At 45.6% G+C, this 19,595-nt stretch overlaps 1 long non-coding RNA gene across 2 annotated transcripts in view; it reads right to left on the bottom strand.

Moving 5' to 3' along the window:
* LOC122679616 overlaps nt 1-19,595 on the bottom strand; it is a 53,091-nt gene that overhangs the window by 6,158 nt on the left and 27,338 nt on the right. The window contains exons 3-5 of one of the 2 annotated variants that reach the window (XR_006336458.1): nt 13,747-13,882; nt 2,555-2,931; nt 2,357-2,475 (exon numbers count right to left, since the gene is read on the bottom strand). This is a non-coding gene — a long non-coding RNA (uncharacterized LOC122679616). Of the gene's footprint in view, nt 1-2,184; nt 2,476-2,554; nt 2,932-13,746; nt 13,883-19,595 lie in introns of those variants that run through there. The other variant, XR_006336457.1, reaches the window with a different exon arrangement.

Raw genomic sequence — 19,595 nt, 5'->3', positions numbered from 1 at the left:
GTCTTTGTAAGTCGGATTTCCAGAGCCACAGCCAGAAAACCTAATATGGAGAGAGGATAGATTCCTGCCCTTCCCCCATACTTGTTTTCCACATGCACATGGGTGGAAGGGGGCTGGACTTGGAGGCTCTAAAAATGTACAGCGTGAAGCCTGTCTGGTGAACCCTGAAGAGAGATGCTGCTGGGAGTCAGGGGCTGGGGGTGGCTGGAAGCCAGAGCTCCTCAAACCTGACTGCACATCACATCACCTGGGCTCTTGTTAACATGTAGGTTCTGACTCCACGTGGCTATCCCAGGTGGCAGACTGGTAAAAAATCTGCTTGCCAGTGCAGGAAATGCAAGAGATGTGGGTTTGATCCCTGGGTCAGGAAGATCCCCTGAAGTAGGAAATGGCAACCCACTCCAGTGTTCTTGCCAGGAAAATCCCATGGACAGAGAAGCCTGGCGGCTACAGTCCATGCAGTCTCAGAGAGTCGGATGCAGCTGAGCACACACACACACACACTCACACATTCTGATTCAACAGGTACGGGTGAGCCGAAGCTCTCCATTTCTGACAGGTGATGCCTGCTGGACCATGGCCCACCTGGACTTGCAAGCAGGTAAGCAGAAAGCTGGGGAGGCACTACCAAGCGGGTAAAAATGCCCCCAGAGATGGCAGTCCCTTAAGTCCTCACCAAGCGCCTCTCTTGAGAAAAAAATCAGTGGTGGTACACTTGCCCCGGTCACGGTCACAGTCATGGTCACCTGAGGCCTGCAGCACTCATGGACGACCTTTTCGACTAATTACCCACCCCCCTCCACCCTCACGGCCCCCCAGAGCAGCAGCTGGTGGGTGACAAGACAGGCACGAAGGGGCAGAGGAGAGTAACGCGCACGGTTTCTTTTCACCCAGTGTGTAAAAGGCATGCCCAAGCTGAGTGGGGAAGAGCTTGTCAACTGGACCCGAAGTCAGAGTTTCCACATCAGCCCAGCCTGGATTTTTTTTTTTCCCCACCCAAGATAAGCTGAAAAGCTATGGGATCTGCCTGAGACCTCACTCAGGACCTGGAAGGAACTGCCTACAGTGTGGGTGAAAAAGGCAATTGGGAGAAAAAAATAAGTGGCTTCCTGCCTGCACCCTGCTGAGCCCAGCGGGTTCCCAGGCACCCAGGGATGCCCTCTCTCCTGCTCCCAAGCCCACAACCCCCAGCCTGCCTTGGGCCTGGTCCTCCTTCCTCTCTCGTGCAGCAGTGCATTGACCAGAGGCTCTGATTTAACAGAACCTAAACAGCTTCTTCCTCCACCCTTGGCCTCAGCAACATTTTCTCTACTTCCTTGCCTCTCATTTGCTTTGTTTTTTTAAGTAGCACATTTAAATAAAACATATGTGTTAAAATAAAAAAGTTTCCCTACTTCTTGGACAGGCAACTAGCTTCTCTGAGTGTTCTTTTTCTTACTGTAACAAGGATACGACCTTGCTGGGTTTTGAGAACACTGAACAAACTAACTCTGCTAAGCACCAGAGACACCCAGCAAATGCTGGTTCTGGCTGAAGGTGAGAAAGCCCTGTACCTCCAGGTACAGTGGGGCTGGCATCAGCTGGGCAAGTCCAGTCCCTGGACTTCCTCTGCCTTCTTCACTGCCCACACTGGGCCATCGTCTCATATGCTTCATTCTCTGAGGCCTAGTAGAACTCACGTGCCCCTCGGAGCGCCCTAATCAGCATCGGAAAGGGTAGTAACGAGGCCCACAGACCACGCACTCTACCCCTCCCCAGTGCACTCACCATGCAGACCATCCTGCAAGGCCCAGGGTTCTGGTGATTTCTGATCTCTCCCCCTCATTCCATACTGGCCACGCTCTCCCCTTAATCCACGTGCTCTGAGGGTCTAAGAGGTACCAGCTGGGTGGCCAGGTGCCGTGGGTTTCAGAGATTCTGACCCAATACACTCTCTTCCTCCAAGGCGTTCATCAGAGTGGAGAGCAATTAGGTTTCAAACCAAAGCAATCAGGTTTCAAACCTGGATGTCACTGGGGAATAGCTGGGTTGGCCTTGGCAAACACATGTCCAGGGCACCCATTTCTCCATTTACAAAAGAGGGAGAATAATATGTGCTTTCAGGGCCCTTTGGAAAATTACACGGTGCAATCTAGCTCTTAGGGTTGTTAACAACAATTCAGCTAAGCAAATTCAAAGATCTGACCAGCTTTATTCAATGATGGTGGTAAAGGGCACTCCAACGGGCAGTACAAAATAGGAGGTTTTAATATGAAGAAGGAGGATGCAGCAAGGAAGGCACTGGCAAGAGAAAAGAAAGGACTGTTTCAAGTCTGGCACCTTGTTTTGGAAGGACAGGGTCTACCATGCAGGTTACCTCTTCTTCCCTTGAAGTGGGGCTTGGTGCTAATGGTGGAGAAGTCCCGGGGGCCCTCAGTGGTGTGGGCCAAAAGGTTCCAGACTGCCCAATTTTAACTGATTCTCCTTGCTGTACACCTGAAAGTAATTCAACACTGTAAATTAACCATACTCCCCATAAAAATTATTAAAAAAAAAAAAAAAAAAGACTACGTACTTGGAAAAGGTTGAACCTGCAGCTGGGTCTAGGTTTGGTATCATGGGTGTTAGCACAGGTGACACAATCTGGGGCCTGTGGTTTTTTTCATTAACAGGATTTACACAATAAGATTTTCTTCTGTTGTTTTGACTGTCAAGAAGAAATGGAACCACATCATAAGGTGTGGAATCTACTTCTCTCCCTGGTGGCTCAGTGGTAAAGAATCTGCCTGCAGTTCAGGAGATACAGGTTCGGTTCCTGGGTCGGAAGATCCCCTGGAGGAGGGCACGGCAAACCACTCCAGTATTCTTGCCTGGAGAATCCCATGGGCAGAGGCGCCTGGCGGGCCATAGTCCATAGGGTCAATGTGACTTAGTGGGTAAGTCAGCAAAGATCTGAAAACACACAGGAGATGAAAAAGTAATAAATAGGGATGCATAGTATAGCCCAATAGACAGACAGAAAAGTAGTTGGATGAATTTTTCAGTTCTATTGATTAAAAAAACAAAAACCAACTTTGCCAGGTGAAAGGTTAAAGGTCATGTCAACCTGTGGGCTTGGTGTGGCCACTAGGAGGCCTCAGTTTGCAGAAATAAAACGCAGGCCTGCAAAGGGATTCTGCTTTCCCTGCAGAAGTTCCAAGAGACAGAACAGAGCTAATTGTCAAGAAGTAGGCTGAGGCAGGTGTTGAATTTTCATTTCTAAATTTAGTTCTTAAACCAAGTGACAAATATAGTAAAAGAGACTGCTGAATGCCAAATGAGAGAAAGAAACCTGCACGTTGGTCTTGTGTAAAATACCTTCTAAGAAGACACAGTATTATATCGCAATGTTATTAAGTTCCCAGGGCTTTGAAGACCCCTTTATTGGAGGAATTTATTACTGTAGATCCCACAATAATAACTGGACACGGAACATCTTGCTTTGGGAGATTTCTTATTTGGTTCCTGAGGGATTTCTTTCGATTCATGTCTACCTGGAAATTCCTGTAAACGGAATAGGGTTTGCATTCATTCCCCCCGCCCCGCCCCCTTTAAATGTTTGCTGTTTTATTTTCACTCCCGCAGGGCTGGGGGAGCCATGAACGCCCGGGAGCTGTCCTTACCCACCGAGTTCAGAATTAAAAAGAGGGGTTTTGCTACCCTCTAGTGGCCGGCTCTGGTACTGGCAGCTGGCAGAAGCCGTGGAGTAGAGAGAGCATCCACCCGGAGGGGAGAGGGAGAAAGAAGGTCCCCAGCGCGGAAGGAGAGGGAGAGAGGAAAATGCCTCCCAGCGGGGTGCCAGTCCCTCCGGTGCTCTCCCCACGCCCGGGCAGAAAAACCAGGGGGCCCTGAGCCCTGGGGAGGTTGGGAGGGAAGGCTGGCACAGGCCAGGGGAGGCAGTGTGGACACCCCCCTGCCTCGCGGTTCCGTGCTGCGGCTGGAACACGAACATAGGAGGGGCGCTGAGACCTCAGGGCACCCCGCACCATCTGCGCCCCTCTGGGCATGCCATGAGAACGGAAAGTCCTCTGCGGTCCCATGTCCCGTGTTCACGGGGTCACCCAGCTGGGCTGCTGGCAGGCCCTCCATTCATGAGTCTCTTTCCCCCTCCTGGTGAGAGGAGGAAAGATTGGGGCGATCCCAAGTGGAGACAATGTCTTCCTGTTGGGTGAGCTTCCCCAGGGGACCCCAGAGCCTGCCGCCCTGCCCCCTTCTCCAGGCCGTGGCTACAGCTATCTGGAATTGTGTGGTGTGCTGGAAAACAGACAGGGGCGATGCTGACCCCCAACTCTTTGACTTCTCCAGCTCTTTGAAGTTGTCATTAAGTTTAAACAGCCCTGTGTGGATACTGGCAATGGTATTGGACTATACAGTTCCAGAGAGACAATGTGAACACTTTGTAACCCCAGGGCTGTGCATGAAAAGGGTGGTCTCGGGACTGGATGCAAGATGAATTGAGCAAGTTTTGAAGTGAAAGGAGGGATAAGATGGGTCACATTCAAATGCACATGTCCATTCATCCAACAGACCTCTTCCACCACCTTATTAACAGTAAATGTGATTTCCTGGGTCATACATTTGGCTTCCCTCCTAGACAGACAGTTGAGACTCTGTTCATCCTAGTCATCTTGGTATTCCCAGCACTACACACAGCACCTGATATGCAACAGCATCTCAAAAATCGTCTGCATGCTGTTTACAACAGCCAAGACATGGAAGCACCCTAAATGTCCATCAACAGAGGAATGGATAAAGAAGATGTAGTACATCTACACCATGGAATATCACTCAGCCATTAAAAAGAATATGAAATAATGCCATTTGCAGCAACTTGGATGAGATTGTCAAACTGAGTGCAGTCAGTCAGACAGAAGGAGAAATATAATATGACATCCCTTACATGTGGAATCTAAAAAGAAATTATATAAATGAACTTACAAAACAGAAAGAAACTCGCAGACTTAGAGAACAAACTTATGGCTGCTGGAGGGAATACTTTGGGAAGTGATAGATAGGGAGTTTGTTATGGACATGTACACACTGCTATATTTAAAACAGATAACCCACAAGGACCTACTGTATACCACAGGGAACTCTGCTCAATGTTACGTGGTAGCCTGGATGGGAGAGGAGCCTGGAGAAGGGATATTTGTATATGTATGGCTAAGTCTCTTTGCTGTCCACCTGAAACTATCACCATGCTGTTAATCGGCTATACCCCAATACAAGATAAGTTTTACCATCTGAGCCACCAGGGAAGTCCCCAAAGTAAAAAGCTAAAAAAAAATTGTTTACATGAGGAATGGAACTGCACTAGGTCTTCAGTGAGATATCCACGTTCATCAGATGTGGATCCTGCCACCACCAACATATGACCCAATGATAAATACTTAAATACCAGATGAGAAGACTCATGTGGCATTATGCCTAACACCAAGTAGGCCCATGATTGTGTTCCTTGCTGGCACTAACGGTAAATTGGCGTCATCCTGTCAATGTAGGAGACACAAGAGATGCAGGTTCGATCCCTGGGTTGGGAAGGTCCCCTACAGAAGGGCACAGCAACCCACTCCGGTATTCATGCCTGGGAAATCCTATGGACAGAGGGACCTGGTGGGCTACAGTCCAAAGGGCACAGGCCCATGATAAATACTTGAGTTTCTTTCCTCCTTTCCTTTCTTTTATTGTCTCTAGAATCTACCCTCCAAAGATTTCCTTGAAAGAGATGAAGTGCTTAAGCATTTGGAGGAGGCAAGATTAATTTGCCTGGGAGAACAAAGGAAGGCTTCCTGGAGGAGGCAGTATTTGATCTGGCTCAAGCAGCATGAACCAAGATGTAGAGGTTTGGGGAAAAGGGATGTGTGGAGGAATGTGGAAAGATTCAGTTTAGCTTGTAGAAAGGTATGTGAGGGGGAGAAGCAGAAAATAGTGTAGGAGAGTTTCTTGTATACCATGATAGAAGAGGCTCTAATGCTTGTGGTTAAAGACCTGGATTTCAGGACTTCCCTGGCAGTTCAGTGCTTAGGATTCTGCGCTTCCACTGCAGAGGGCACGGGTTCCATCTTCAGTTGAGGAACTAAGATCCTGCAAGCTGAGCAGGGCAGCCAAAAAAAAGCAAAGCAAAGCAAACCAAACCAAACCCCAAAGACCTGGATTTTATTGCCAAAGAGACCAGACACCCTTGGCCTGGCCCAGACTCTATTATCTAACCATTGACTGTGTGATGCCTGTGGGCAAGCTACCTAACTCTCCCAAACCTCACTTTCTTCGACTGTAAAACGAGGATGCTACCACTGCTGCTGCCGTTTAGTCACTGAGCTGTGTCTGACTCTCTGTGACCTCATGGACTGTAGCCCAGCAGGCTCCTCTGTCCATGGGATTTCTCAGGCAAGAGTACTGGAGTGGGTTGCCATTTCCTCCTCCAGGGGATCTTTCCAACCCAGGGATCGAACCTGAGTCTCCTGTTTGGCAGGCAGATTCTTTAACACTGAGCTACCTGGAACGTCCATGGAAATGATACAACTTACTCTTTAAAAAACAAAGAGAAGAGCACACTGTAAATGCATACAGTTCTTTTTTTTTCCTACTTTGGGAAATGTTACATATTAGCACATATAGGGTTGACGCTGTATTCACTTATTTGCCATTATCATAATTTAACTAACCATCCTTTTATATGTGCCCCTTAAATTCATAAAGGGGCACTGCTAAATCAAAGGGTACATGAAATTTAAATTCTGACAGAATTACCAGATTACTCTCCATAAAGGGTAACTTGGTTTCCACTCCCATCAGCCATATATACATATACAGGTCTGTTTCCCCACACCCTCACTGATGCAGCTATCACACTTTCTGGTCTTTGCCAATTTGAAAGCTTTTAAATTTGTATCTAATTATAGTTTTAATTTATATTTAACTGAGTTGGGCATCTTTTCAATGTTTAAAGGAAAGGCATTTGTATTTTCTTCTCTGGGAGCTATTTGTAGCCTTTGTCCATTTCAGTTTGTTAGGCTTTTTTCTTATTGATTTATAGGAGTTCTTTATTTATTAAGGAAATTAGTTCTTTGGGTATGGTTTCAGCTTGTTATTTCTCTTCCACTATGCCTTTTTTTTTTTTTCCCCCATGCAGATGAATTTTATCTTTACATCGTCAGACTGACTATTCTGGGTTTTGAATCATTCCTAGAAGGGCCCTTCCTACTCCAAGGCAATAAGAAAACTCTTTGACATATCTGAATTTATTTGGGGGTGAACAAAGAGGCAGGGCTTTCTAGGTGGCTCAGTGGTAAAGATTCCACCTGCCAATGCAGGAGATGCAGGAGACACAGCAGACTCAGGTTCAACCCCTGGAGTAGGAAATGGCAACCCACTTCAGCATTCTTGCCTGGGAAATCCCATGGACAGAGGAGCCTGGCGGGCTACAGTCCCTGGGGTTGCAGAGTCAGACACGACTGAGTGACTTAGCATGAACACACACAGCTTATTTTATACCCAGAGTTTGTGCCTCTTAGTCCCCTCCCCCCATACTGCCCCTCCCCCTCTCCCTCTCTCCACCTATAACCACTAGTTTGTTCTCTATATCTTTGAGTCTGTTCCCTTTGGTTTATAGTCAGTAGTTTATTTTTTAGATTCTCTCTATAAGTGATAACATACTGTATATGTCTTTGTTTTTCTGACTTTTTTAACTTAGCATAATATCCTCCAAGCCTATCCATGTTGTTGCAATTGGCAAAGCATCTTTTTTATGGCTGAGTAGTATTCCATTTTATACATGCATCACATCTTCTTTATCCATTCATCTGTTGATGGACACTTAGGTTCCTTCTATATCTTGGCGATTGTAAATAATGCTGCTATGAGCATTGGGGTGCATGCGTCTTTTCAAATTAGAGCTTTCATTTTTTTCCAAATGTTCTACTCTTGGGATTGCTGGATCATATGGTAATTCTATTCTTAGTTTTCTGAGAAGCCTCCACACTGTTTTCCAAAGTGGCTGTGCCAATTTACATTCCCACCAACAGTGTATGAGGGTTCCTACTTTTCTGCATATCCTCACAATATTTGTTATTTGTGGTCACTGTGGCCTTCTTTTGGGGCAACCACTGGAAAGTCTTTTTGCCTTGAATTCCTTAATATTTTAAACTGATCACTCACACTCTGTAGACACTGCCAGGATGCTGCTAGGATGGAAAGCTATCTGTACCTTCCCAGTTCTGGCTACCTTGTTTTTCTTTAGAACTGAACTTGGGTGTCCTCTCTTCCAGGAGAACACCTCTGATTCCCCTGACTTTCCAAACCCAGGGCTGGTCAAGACTCTCATCTCTGTGCTCTCAGCTCCCTGAGTATCTTAACAGGTCCCGCCACCTATTCATAGCCAGCCCTCTTGTCAGATGGAAACGTCTTTAAAGCAGGGATGTTCCTTCCCAGCTCATCCTAGCAAGTTTGTTCAACTGAATGCCACCTTCTTAGCCAAACGGAAATATTTTCAATAGATGGTGTTATGAAAATAAGTATTAAATTCTATCAAATTGAATCTTAGGACTTTAACACTATATGGACCCTTCAGAAGAGGAAACCCAGGCCTTGAGGATGAAGTGGCTGTGCGTGTCTGCAGTCAGGCCGAGATGTGAGCGACATTACTGGTGGAATGAAGCTTGTTAGTGACAGCAGGAACTACCCCTGGGCTGAGGTTTGTTTGTGTAAACTAGCCCGAAACACGTTCATCAACTGGTATGGCCTGTGGTCCCTAATGTCTAAACATTGCTTTGGCTTCTGTATTTTCTTTAGCATTTTTATTACACATTTTTCTTTTTAAAATTTTACCTTTTGATTATAAAAGTATACATTGCTTATTATAGAGATTTAGGAATATCAGTTCAGTTCAGCCACTCAGTCATGTCTGACTCTTTGTGACCCATGGACTGCAGCACGCCAGGCCTCCCTGTTCTTCACCAACTCCTGGAGCTTGCTCAAACTCATGTCCATTGAGTCGGTGATGCCATCCAACCATCTCATCATCTGTCCTCCCCTTCTCCTCCTGCCTTCAATCATTCCCAGCATGAGGGTCTTTTCCACTCAGTCAGTTCTTTGCATCAGGTGGCCAAAGTACCGAAGTTTCAGCTTCAGCATCAGTCCTTCCAATGAATATTCAGGACTGATTTCCTTTAGGATGGACTGGTTTGATGTCCTTTCTGTTCAAGGGACTCTCAAGAGTCTTCTCCAACACCACAGTTCAGAAGCATCAATTCTTTGATGCTCAGCTTTCTTTATATTCCAACTCTCACACGCATACATGACTACTGGAAAAACCATAGCTTTGACTAGACAGACCTTTGTTGGTAAACTAATGTCTCTGCTTTTTAATATGCTGTCTAGGTTGGTCATAGCTTTTCTTCCAAGAAGCAAGCATCTTTTAATTTAATGGCTGCAGTCACCATCTGCAGTGACCTTGGAGCCCCCCAAAATAAAGTCTCTCACTGTTTCCATTGTTTTCCCATCTATTTGCCATGAAGTGATGGGACTGGATGCCACGATCTTAAGTTTTTTGAATGTTGAGTTTTAAGCCAACTTTTTCACTCTCCTTTTTCACTTTCATCAAGAGGCTTTGAGTTGTTCTTTGCTTTCTGCCATAAGGGTGGGAATACATGAAGTAGTAAAATAAGGAAAGAAAATGACAAATTATCTGAATTCTACCAGCCAGAGAAAGCCTGTCTTATTTATGGTATATCATCACTAGGCCGGTAACTAAAATCAAGATGTGTGTTGAATTTTATGTTTTCATTTTTCCATTTGAATTGTGAGCATTTCTCTAAGTCCTTAAAAAATGTGTTTTTCTTTGCAGCCTTTGTGTTAAGCTTTTTCGTGTACTGTATGGAATTAATTTATAAATAAAAAGAAGCTTTAATGAAAATAAAAAGGAAACATGCTACACACTGTATTTTTTATATTGTTGTTGTTCAGTCACTAAGTCGTGTCTGACTCTTTGCAACCTCATGGACTGCAGCACGCCAGGCTTCCCTGTCCTTCACTATCTCCGAGAGTTTGCTTAAACTCATGTTCTTTGAGTTGGTGAGGCCATCCAATCTCATCCTTTGTTGCCCCCTTCTCCTCCTGCCCTCAATCTTTCCCAGCATGAGAGTTTTTTCCAGTGAGGTCAGCTCTTAGCATCAAGTGACCAAGGTATTGGAGCTTCAACAATTATTTATATTAGGTACACTTTACATGGATTGACTATATTTTCTATCTAGGTGGCTTGCAGTTTTTCACCATAATTAATGAAAAATGTGTTTATTCCATCATCTCGCTGTAATGAAACAATATCTTTGTATTAAATCTCTACCTGTATTTTAAATCATTGCTTTAGGAGCCACATATTGTTTATGTCCTCAACTTAGAGGAAAGATTTTTTGAAAGGCAAATTATTTCAAAATTATCAAGAGATAATGCTGTTTTTCAGACTTATAGATATGGAAAACAAAGTTACAGTTACGAAAGGGGAAACATGGTCAGGGGGATAAATCAGGAGCTTGAGATTAACATATACACACTATTACATATAAGACAGATAACCAACAAGGGCCTCCTATAGAGAACAGGGAAATCTACTCAATATTCTGTGATAACCTATATGAGAAAAGAATCTGGAAAATAAAATATATACATGTATAACTAAATCACTTTGCCATACACCTGAAACTAACACAACATTGTAAATCAACTATATACCAATAAAAAAATGTTTTTAACGAGAGAGATCATGCTGTTTTTCAAGTTGCCTTAAAAGCACTGATTACATTTCCATCAGAAAAAGGAAAGGTTATTTTTTAAATAAACAGCCAAAAAACCAATATAGTGAAATGGCATTGAATCTAGCTGCAGACTAAGAGGGCGTGTGTGCCTGCTGTCAATTCACTCACGTCCAATTCTGTTCAACCCTATGGGCTGTAGGCCACCAGGATTCTCCATCCATGGGATTCTCTGGGCAAGAATATTGGAGTGGGTTGCCATGCCCTCCTCCAGGGGATCTTCCCGACCCAGGGATTGAACCGGTATCTCCAGTGTCGCCTGCTTTGGCAGGTGGGTTCTTTACCACTAGACCACCCGGGAAGCCCCTGCAGCATAAGAGACCTGACTCTAATATTTGAGTGAGGGATTGATTTTTTTTTCCACTTAGAGCTGTAAATTAGATGTTAATTGCTGTTATATAACACTAAAGAAGAGATGTTGCTTTTGAACTATTTTTTCCTCTTGTATAAAAGTTAAATAGTTTGAGCTCAAAAATAAAGAAAGTAGAAAGAATATTCTGGTTTTTAGAACATGGGTGCCAGATACTAGATTTAAGTTCATAGCCATAGAAAATGCCAAAGTAAAATAAGCTGTTTCCCTAGTAATGCGCCCAGGAAAAACTTTCATCTTAAGCCCCAAAATAGGACTTTTTAAAATTTATAGCATCATAAAATACATTTTAAACAAGGTAAAATCTAAAATAAATTCAGGTTTGACAGATTAAAAATGAAATCAAGTAATAAAATGACCCCCATTTAGTTTCTATTTTCAGGTTCTAAATGTATTTGTCTTGTGAAAGTTATACTGGATTATGTTGACTACACTTTTATTTCACAGACATCAAAATGCATTTTTATTGTTAAATTGGCCCAACTATTAAATCTTTGCTTATCATGAAATGAGAAGTGAAAATATAATTTTCAAGAAGAAATACTATACGTCAAAACAGCTTTTGATGTAGCACATATTTTCCAATTTGTTCTTGCAATATTTTTCTTTTTTAATCACTAGAGGCAACTGCTTAAAAACAGGATGAATGATGGGTGAGCAAGATCGCTACGGAAGTGGTTTGGAGACTACACAATTGTGAGCTCACTTGGGGACTAAACCACGGGGACTCTCTGCAAAACAAAGATTCAAGTTTCAGAAGAGTGCTCCCCAGTGAGGCTGAGGGCAGGCCCAAAACAAAGAGGAATCCTCCCTGTGAATCTGTTACAGATTTTCCAGGAAATAAAATGATCACTCACATTTATTGACTAATTACTGCATACTGGGGGCCAGGTGGGGGCACCTTGCCAATACTATTCCATCTAACCACCCCCCCAATTCCTCCACCCCCTGCCTAGCCCCATGAAGTAACTGCTGCTAAGATCCCCATTTTACACATAGGGAAGTTGATGACCAGAGAATCTCTCCCCAAAAAAGTCTCTCCCAAGTCACAAGGCTCGGGAGCAGCTGGGATTCAGTCTGGGTGTGCCATGACAAAGCCCCAGCTTCTAATTCCCCAGCCCTGCCCCTTTAGTCAAGTTTTAACACTGTGAGAAAGCAGAGCAGGAATATAAGCGGGAAGGAGGATGCAATCTCCCAAATCGGATTTCTAAACTAAAATGCAAGAAAGTTGCAATGCTTTAGCAAAAGAATAATCTGGGTTTTCCAAGGACTCTCCACAGATACACGGTTTAAGAGGCTGAGAACCACAAATACAGCAGTGCTGGGACGCTTGAGTTGGCAAACTCAACCTTCTCGTCCTTCCCTCTGGCTCCCCGTGGAGATGAGGGGCTGCTCTGCCTGCTCCCCAGTTCTTGTTGTTGTTCAGTCGCTCAGTCAAGTCCGACTCCTTGTGACCCCATGGACTGCAGCAAACCAGGCTTCCCTGTCCATCACCATCTCCCAGAGTGTGCTCACACTCATGTCTATTGAGTCGATGATGCCATCCAACCAACTCATCCTCTGCTGCCCCCTTCTCCTCCTGTCCTCAATCTTTCCCAGCGTCAGGATCTTTTCCAATGGGTTGGCACTTTGAATCAGGTGGTCAAAGGTCTGTACAGTCAAAGCTATGGTTTTTCCAGTAGATGTGAGATGTGAGAGTTGGAGTTTCAGCCTCAGCATCAGTCCTCCCAATGAATAGTCAAGGTTGATCTCCTTTAGGATTGACTGGTTTCATCTCCTTGCTGTCCAAGGGACTCTCAAGAGTCTTCTCAACACCACAGTTCACAAGCACCCGTCCTTTGGTGCTCAGCTTTCTTTACGGTCCAACTCTCACATCCATACATGACTACTGGAAAAACCATAGCTTTGACTACACAGACCTTTGTCATCAAAGTAATGTCTCTACTTTTTAATATGCTGTCTAGGTTTGTCACTGCCTTTCTTCCAAGGAGGAAGCATCTTTTAATTTCATGGCTGCAGTCACCGTCCACAGTGATTTTGGAACCCAAGAAAATAAAGTCTGTCACTGTTTTCATATTTTCCCCATCTATTTGCCATGAAGTGATGGGACCAGATGCCATGATTTTAATTTTCTGAATATTGAGTTTTAAGCCAGTTTTTTTCACTCTCCTCTTTCACCATCATCAAGAGGCCCTTTAGTTTCTCTTTGCTTTCTGCCATAAGGCTGGTGTCATCCGCATATCTGAGGTTATTGATGTTTCTCCTGGCAACCCCCAGTCCTCCGATCACTTTATTCCTGGTTCCAGCCTAGCCTCAGAATCCAGATAGGCCTGGGACTTCCCTGGTGGTCCAGCGGCTGAGACTCCACACTCCCAATGCAGAGGCCCTGGGTTCGATCCCTGGTCAGGGAACTAGATCCTACATGCTACAATGAAAGATCCCACAAGCAGCAATAAACGCTGAAGATCCCGTGTGCCACAACTAAGACCCAGTGCAGCCAAATGAATACATATTAAAAACAGAAACAAAACAGAATCCAGAGAGACCTACTTGTAGCGTCTGCTCCGGAGCCATGGACCCAGCATCTGCTGGGAGGGAGCATCTACAGCATCCGCTCTGGAGGGAGATGTTCAAAGAAGCCCACTTCCATTCCGAGTATCCTCTGAGTTCTTAGGTTTAATTTCACCTGTAATGAAACTGATGCTTTAATTTGCTGGTTGTGGTTCCTCCTGTCTAACTGCCAAAGCCCAGAAGTGGGAGAGAAAGGGGAAGGAGCAGCCAGGGATTGGGCCCAGCACCCCCAATAAATCCTTCCCAACACCCAAAAACAGAGGAGTCTGATGGGCTGGAGTCCAGGACGTTGCAAGAGTAAAACCCAACTTAGCAACTAAACCACCATCACCACTGTCCTATTAAATCCCTTGACTCTCAAGACCTGAAGGAGCTGGATGTGGGCTCTTAGACATCTTTGGGCTCTAAAGTTCTATGAGATTGATTTAGAGAAAAAAACTAAACAAAGACAGGTCACTTACAAAAGAAAAAACAAAAAAAGAAACTTTGAGCTATTTAAATCCTAACCCCAAATATTTATATTTAGAACCTAGAGTATTAAAAAAAAACTTTGAAAATATCATTCTTAGAACAAAATTCAGCCTGAGTTGATAAAGGTCTCCAGGGATTGTCACAAATTAAATCTTCAATAACCTGGCTTTATAGCTGTCTTTACCTCCCAACTCTGCTTTGTAACCCAAAACATCTCCACTCTTGCATCCTCTTCATCGTGGAATTGCAACATCATTAAGGTTAAGCAGATAAGTTAGGGGGAAAAGAAGCAGGAACAGCTTTCTCGACAAAAGAGAATCCATTTTGGCCTAAGCCATTCCGTGATCTAGGGCTTCCCAGGTGGCGCTACTGGTAAAGAAGCCACCTGGCAATGCAGGAGACATAAGAGACGCTGGTTCAATCCCTGTGCCAGGAAGATCCCCAGGAGGGGAGGGCACGACAACCCACTCCAGTACTCTTGCCTGGAAAATCAAGACAGAGGACCCTGGTGGGCTACAGTCCGTAGGGCTGCAGAGTCAGACACAGCTGAAGCGACTTAGCACACAAACACCATTTTGCAATCTAGGCCTTGCCGAAATGCTTGCCTTTGAACAAGTCTCAGAACACAGGAATGATCTCAAAGGAACAAAGGAATGCAGGAAAAGAAAAAAAAGCAGCCAAACCGTGGTGCAGTGATAAAGCAGAGCCTTAGTTCCTCCTCAAGGGATATATTTACATAACAATAAATCTCTGACTTCAATCCCCTAAAGTTCAGACTCTATGGACCTTTGTCCCAGTTCTGTGTTAAACTCTCTTCTGCTCAATCCCCTTCATGAATGGATACCCTTACCTTAAAATTTCTCCAAGTTTGCTGTTTGGGGAGACGTTGCTTTCGGCAAGATCCCCAGTGTTCTTCTTACTTGCTGAAAATAATAATAAATCCTTCCTTCTCCTGAGCTTTGGCTTGGGTGTGCCTACTGGCTCGACACCCACCAAAAGGTGAGCCCAGTTTTGGGGAACATGAAGGCCTCCAACCCCCTTTCTGATGACAGTCACCACCCCGCCTCCCTAACCTATCCTTCCCCGATATCCACCCATGAGTCCTTGCATCCCCCTTCCTCCAGCCCTTTAGAGCACACCGTCTCGCCTGCCTTGGGTCCGTTTCCCCTTTGTCCCACACCTGCCATTCCTACCCCACACAGTCACCGTGGTCTAAGGGAGTGGCCGCAGGAGACTTGCGACTCAGGCCCAGTCAACATATCTGTTCAATAAATATTTACATGGTGCATACCCTGAGCTCAGCCCTGTTCTAAGTACTTCATAAATGTTGACTTATGTAAGCCTCCTGAAGATTTTTACATACATTTTTACAGTGGCTCAGACAGTAAAGAATCTGCCTGCAATGCAGGAGGCCTGGGTTCTGTTAGGCAGTTAGAATAGGGGAAAAGAGTCCAGAATAGTACTGGCTAAAAGACCTGAAAGGGAAAAGCCCGCGAAAATAGAACAAAGGAAGGTCCGAGGACGGGAGTGAGAACCTCAGGTAAGACAAACAACACTCCTGACTGGCCCAATTTACATAGGGCAGGCCCAGGGACAGAGAAACATATCAAAAGAGGAGCCAACGCTCTCTTCTCTCTCTCTCCCGAGCGACGGGTCGCTCTTCTCTTCGCGCCTTTGGATCAACGTGCCCCTCACGCCTCGAAGATGGATTTTCCTGCTATTATCTAAATAAAATAGAGCTGTAACACTGACTTATTTAAGAGCTATAACGCGGTCCGTTCAAGACCTGAGAGCTATAACACGGTCTGTCCAAGATCCGAGAGCTGTGACCCGCCGGGGGGGCTTTAATGTGCGTCACTCCAAATTTTTGTTGTGACGAGACAAAGAACTGAGGAGCATACACTTGCCTGACAGTTCGATCCCTGGATCGGAAAGATCCCCTGGAGGAGGAAATGGCAACCAAGTATTCTTGCCTGGAGAATCCCATAGACAGAGGAGCCTGGTGGGCTACAGTCCATGAGGTCGCAAAGAGTCCGACACATAGAATCGACTTAGCATGCACGCTCCAAATGATAAAATGGGACCCCCTGATCAAACAGTGCCTGAAGCCAGAACTTCTCCTGGCCTTTTCCGTTTGGTGAGCTAGTGAATTACATTTCTGCTTATAAAAACTTTGGGTTGGGCTGTTCTTCGCTTGCTAGCTTCCTGCTTGGTCTCCCGGCATCCAGCTCTCCCCTTCCAGCCCAGCCTGATCCGCAGCCATCCAAGAAACATTTAAAAAGAATAACTCAGATCACATTACTCCCTGTTCAGAACCCTTTGATTCCATTTGCCTTTGGCTTAAATTCTTTGATAATTTACCCTTCCAGCATTTTCTCCAGGACTACTCCCTTAAACACAGCATACAGGAACCTCTGACCATCCCCCAGGGGTCCTGATTCCTCCTATTTCTGTTTTGGGCTGTTTCTTCCTCAGTTCTTGCTCACTCCCATCTGCCTGGCGGATACTACCCATCCTCCAAGGTCCAGCCGTCAATGCCCCCTTCTCGTGGCTCCCAGCCACAGGTCCTTCCCCCGGCCCCCATTCCACACGTCACATTTCTGCTTCCGCCGCCCATTGCTTATTTGCTTACAAACTCTTTCGGCCCCTGACCGGGTCTGCTGAGATGCGCCAAAGGCCGCCCCCAGGGAGCACCTGAGATCTGGCCCTAGTGCACCCCTGCCCTGCACTGCAGGTGTGATGACGCCTGCTCCTTCCCTTTTCAGCAATCGAACCCTCTGATGCCTTTCTTATTAACAGTGTGAAATTCCCGAGGGGAAAGGGGACCCCGCGGAGGGGCTGGCGGTTTCTGAAGTTCGTGCCGGCGGTAATTGCACTTTAGCCAGAGGCGCTGGCGGCTCCCCGCGGGTCAGCCTGGCCCGGCCGCAGCTGGCCCGCCCTCCTGCCAGCTCCACCCGCCAGGCCGTCTGCCCTCCGGGCTTGTTCCGACCGTGGGATAAAGGCCGTCTGAAACCCGAGCCACGGTTAAAAATAACCCAAAGCGCTGACCCACTAGGAGCCCGCGGGGGGATCTTATAAGTGGGGTACGCTGTCTCTGGGGCTCGCCCCACTTCCGCCCGAGCTGGTGGGTCTCTCAGGAGAAGCCTCTCCTGACCCAGGCTTGGGGCGGGCAAGTGCACCGGCTCCCACCCGTCCTGGGGCTTCCAGCCTCAATGGAGCCGCTGAGGTCACAGCCAGACGCACTTCTGCTAACAGACGCCGGGCTCACAGCGGCCCCTGCGCGCCCTGGGCTCAGCGCCCGTCTCACTCCCGGGGCACCCGCCCGAGCCAGTCATCCAGCAGGGACACCATCAGCTCTAACCCCCCAGCCTTCTCTCCTGCCCAGGTCAGGACCAGAAGGAAAGTTTCAGCTGAACTTTTTCTTTGGGAGGCTGCCTTGGCGGGACAGCATCAGGATAAGAGAGCAATCCTTTAGGACTCTCTTCACCATGCTGTCTCATTTAGCCGCTAGAGAGAATGAGCTAGAGCTATATATCCTAATTTGGAAAGGTCTCCCAAGACATACCCTTATATGAAAAAAAAAGTCATAGAATAGCATTATAGTGTGATTCAACATATCAATTATACGATATGTCTATGTGGATTAGTTTATAAATACACTAAAAGCAATCAAAAGTTGCTTGGAAACCCAACTAACTGTTCAGAAGCATTATTTCAGGGGAGACGTGAGAAGTGAAAAGAGTTTTGTACTTGTTACTTTCTGTACTGAAGTGTTATTCGAACTTTTATAATGTGAATCTACCCAGGAGAAAAAATTAAACATGAGATGTCACTTTATAAATCAAGATTGGTGAGTTTGGAAAAATGTGTAAAACATTTTGTTGGCGGCAATATAGGGGAGGGGTATCAGGGCTTTCTGTGTAGCTCAGTTGTTAAAGCATCTGCCCGCAATGCGGGAGACCTGGGTTCAATTCTTAGGTCAGGAAGTACCCCTGGAGAAGGAGATGGCTACCCACTCCAGTATTCTTGCCTGGAGAATCCCATGGACAGAGAAGCCTGGCGGGCTACAGTTCGTGGGATTGCAAGAATCACTTAGCGCTATCTTTGCTTATTCACATTCAGTAGAAATGGGAAAAGCTATATAGCCTTTTTGGAAAGTAGTCTGGCGGCCATCTACTACAATAAAAACACATCATTGGAATTTCCCTGGCGAGCCAATGGTTAAGCCTCCACGCTTCCACTGCAGGGGCATGGGTTTGATCCCTGGTCAAGGAACTAAGATTCTGCATGCTGCACAGTTCAACTAAAAAACCCCAACAAAACAAAACAGAAAAAACACACATATAATTCACGTGTCCCTTTAAGGTATACAATCCAATGGTTTTAGTATATTCAGTTTGTAACCATCACTACAACCAATTTTAGAAGTTTCATCACTCCAAAAGAACCCCCACCCCTCATCCATTAGCAATCAGTCCAGTTCTCTCCCACCACGCTCCCCACCCACCCCTAGACAACCACCAACAATCTACTTTCTGTGTCCTCGGATTTGCCTGTTTTTGGACATTTCATGTAAGTGGAATTGTTCGACATGTGGTCCTTCATGACTGGCTTCTTTCACTTAGAATGGTGTTTTTCAAGGTTCATCTGTGGTACAATAATTTTATTCTTGGGAATCCATTACATGGCAATAAAAGCATTTGTGCCTCAGGACAGATGTACAAGAACGTTTATTGTAGAAATTTTCGTAACCGTTAAAAAAGACAAATTGGAAATGCTGCAGACACTCATGAACAGGAATAGAAAACACACACCGTGGAAGATTATGTGACAGCTACAGAAGGACGCATGGGCGCCAGGCCAGTTGCATTGGAGGGAATTGCTTAAGTGAGAAAAAGGAAGATACAAAAGAATACATATTATATTCTAACCCACTTTTTGATATACAAATTAATTCTAAAAATACTCTCAATTTATGCTTTATGGCTGAATCTGAGAAGAACTAAACTGGGTTCAAAGATGGCAGAAGGATTCATGCTGATGTGTGGCAGAAACCAACACAACATCATAAAGCAATTATTCTCCAATTGGGCTTCCCTAGTGGCTCAGACAGTAAAGAAGTGAAGTGAAGTGAAAGAAACTCAGTCGTGTCCAATTCTGTGATCCCATGAACTACAGAGTCCATGGAATTCTCCAGGCCAGAATACTGGAGTGGGTAGCCTTTCCCTTCTCCAGGGGATTTTCCCAACCCAGGGATCAAACGCAGGTCTCCCGCATTGCAAGTGGATTCTTTACCAGCTGAGCCACAAGGGAAGTCCAGATAGTAAAGAATCTGCTCGCAGTGCTGGAGTCTGGGG

Source organism: Cervus elaphus, chromosome 21 (assembly GCF_910594005.1).
Source record: "Cervus elaphus chromosome 21, mCerEla1.1, whole genome shotgun sequence".
NCBI lineage: Eukaryota > Metazoa > Chordata > Mammalia > Artiodactyla > Cervidae > Cervus > Cervus elaphus.
Note: the sequence above shows the minus strand (reverse complement) of the source record. Positions and strands in the feature narration are given on the sequence as shown.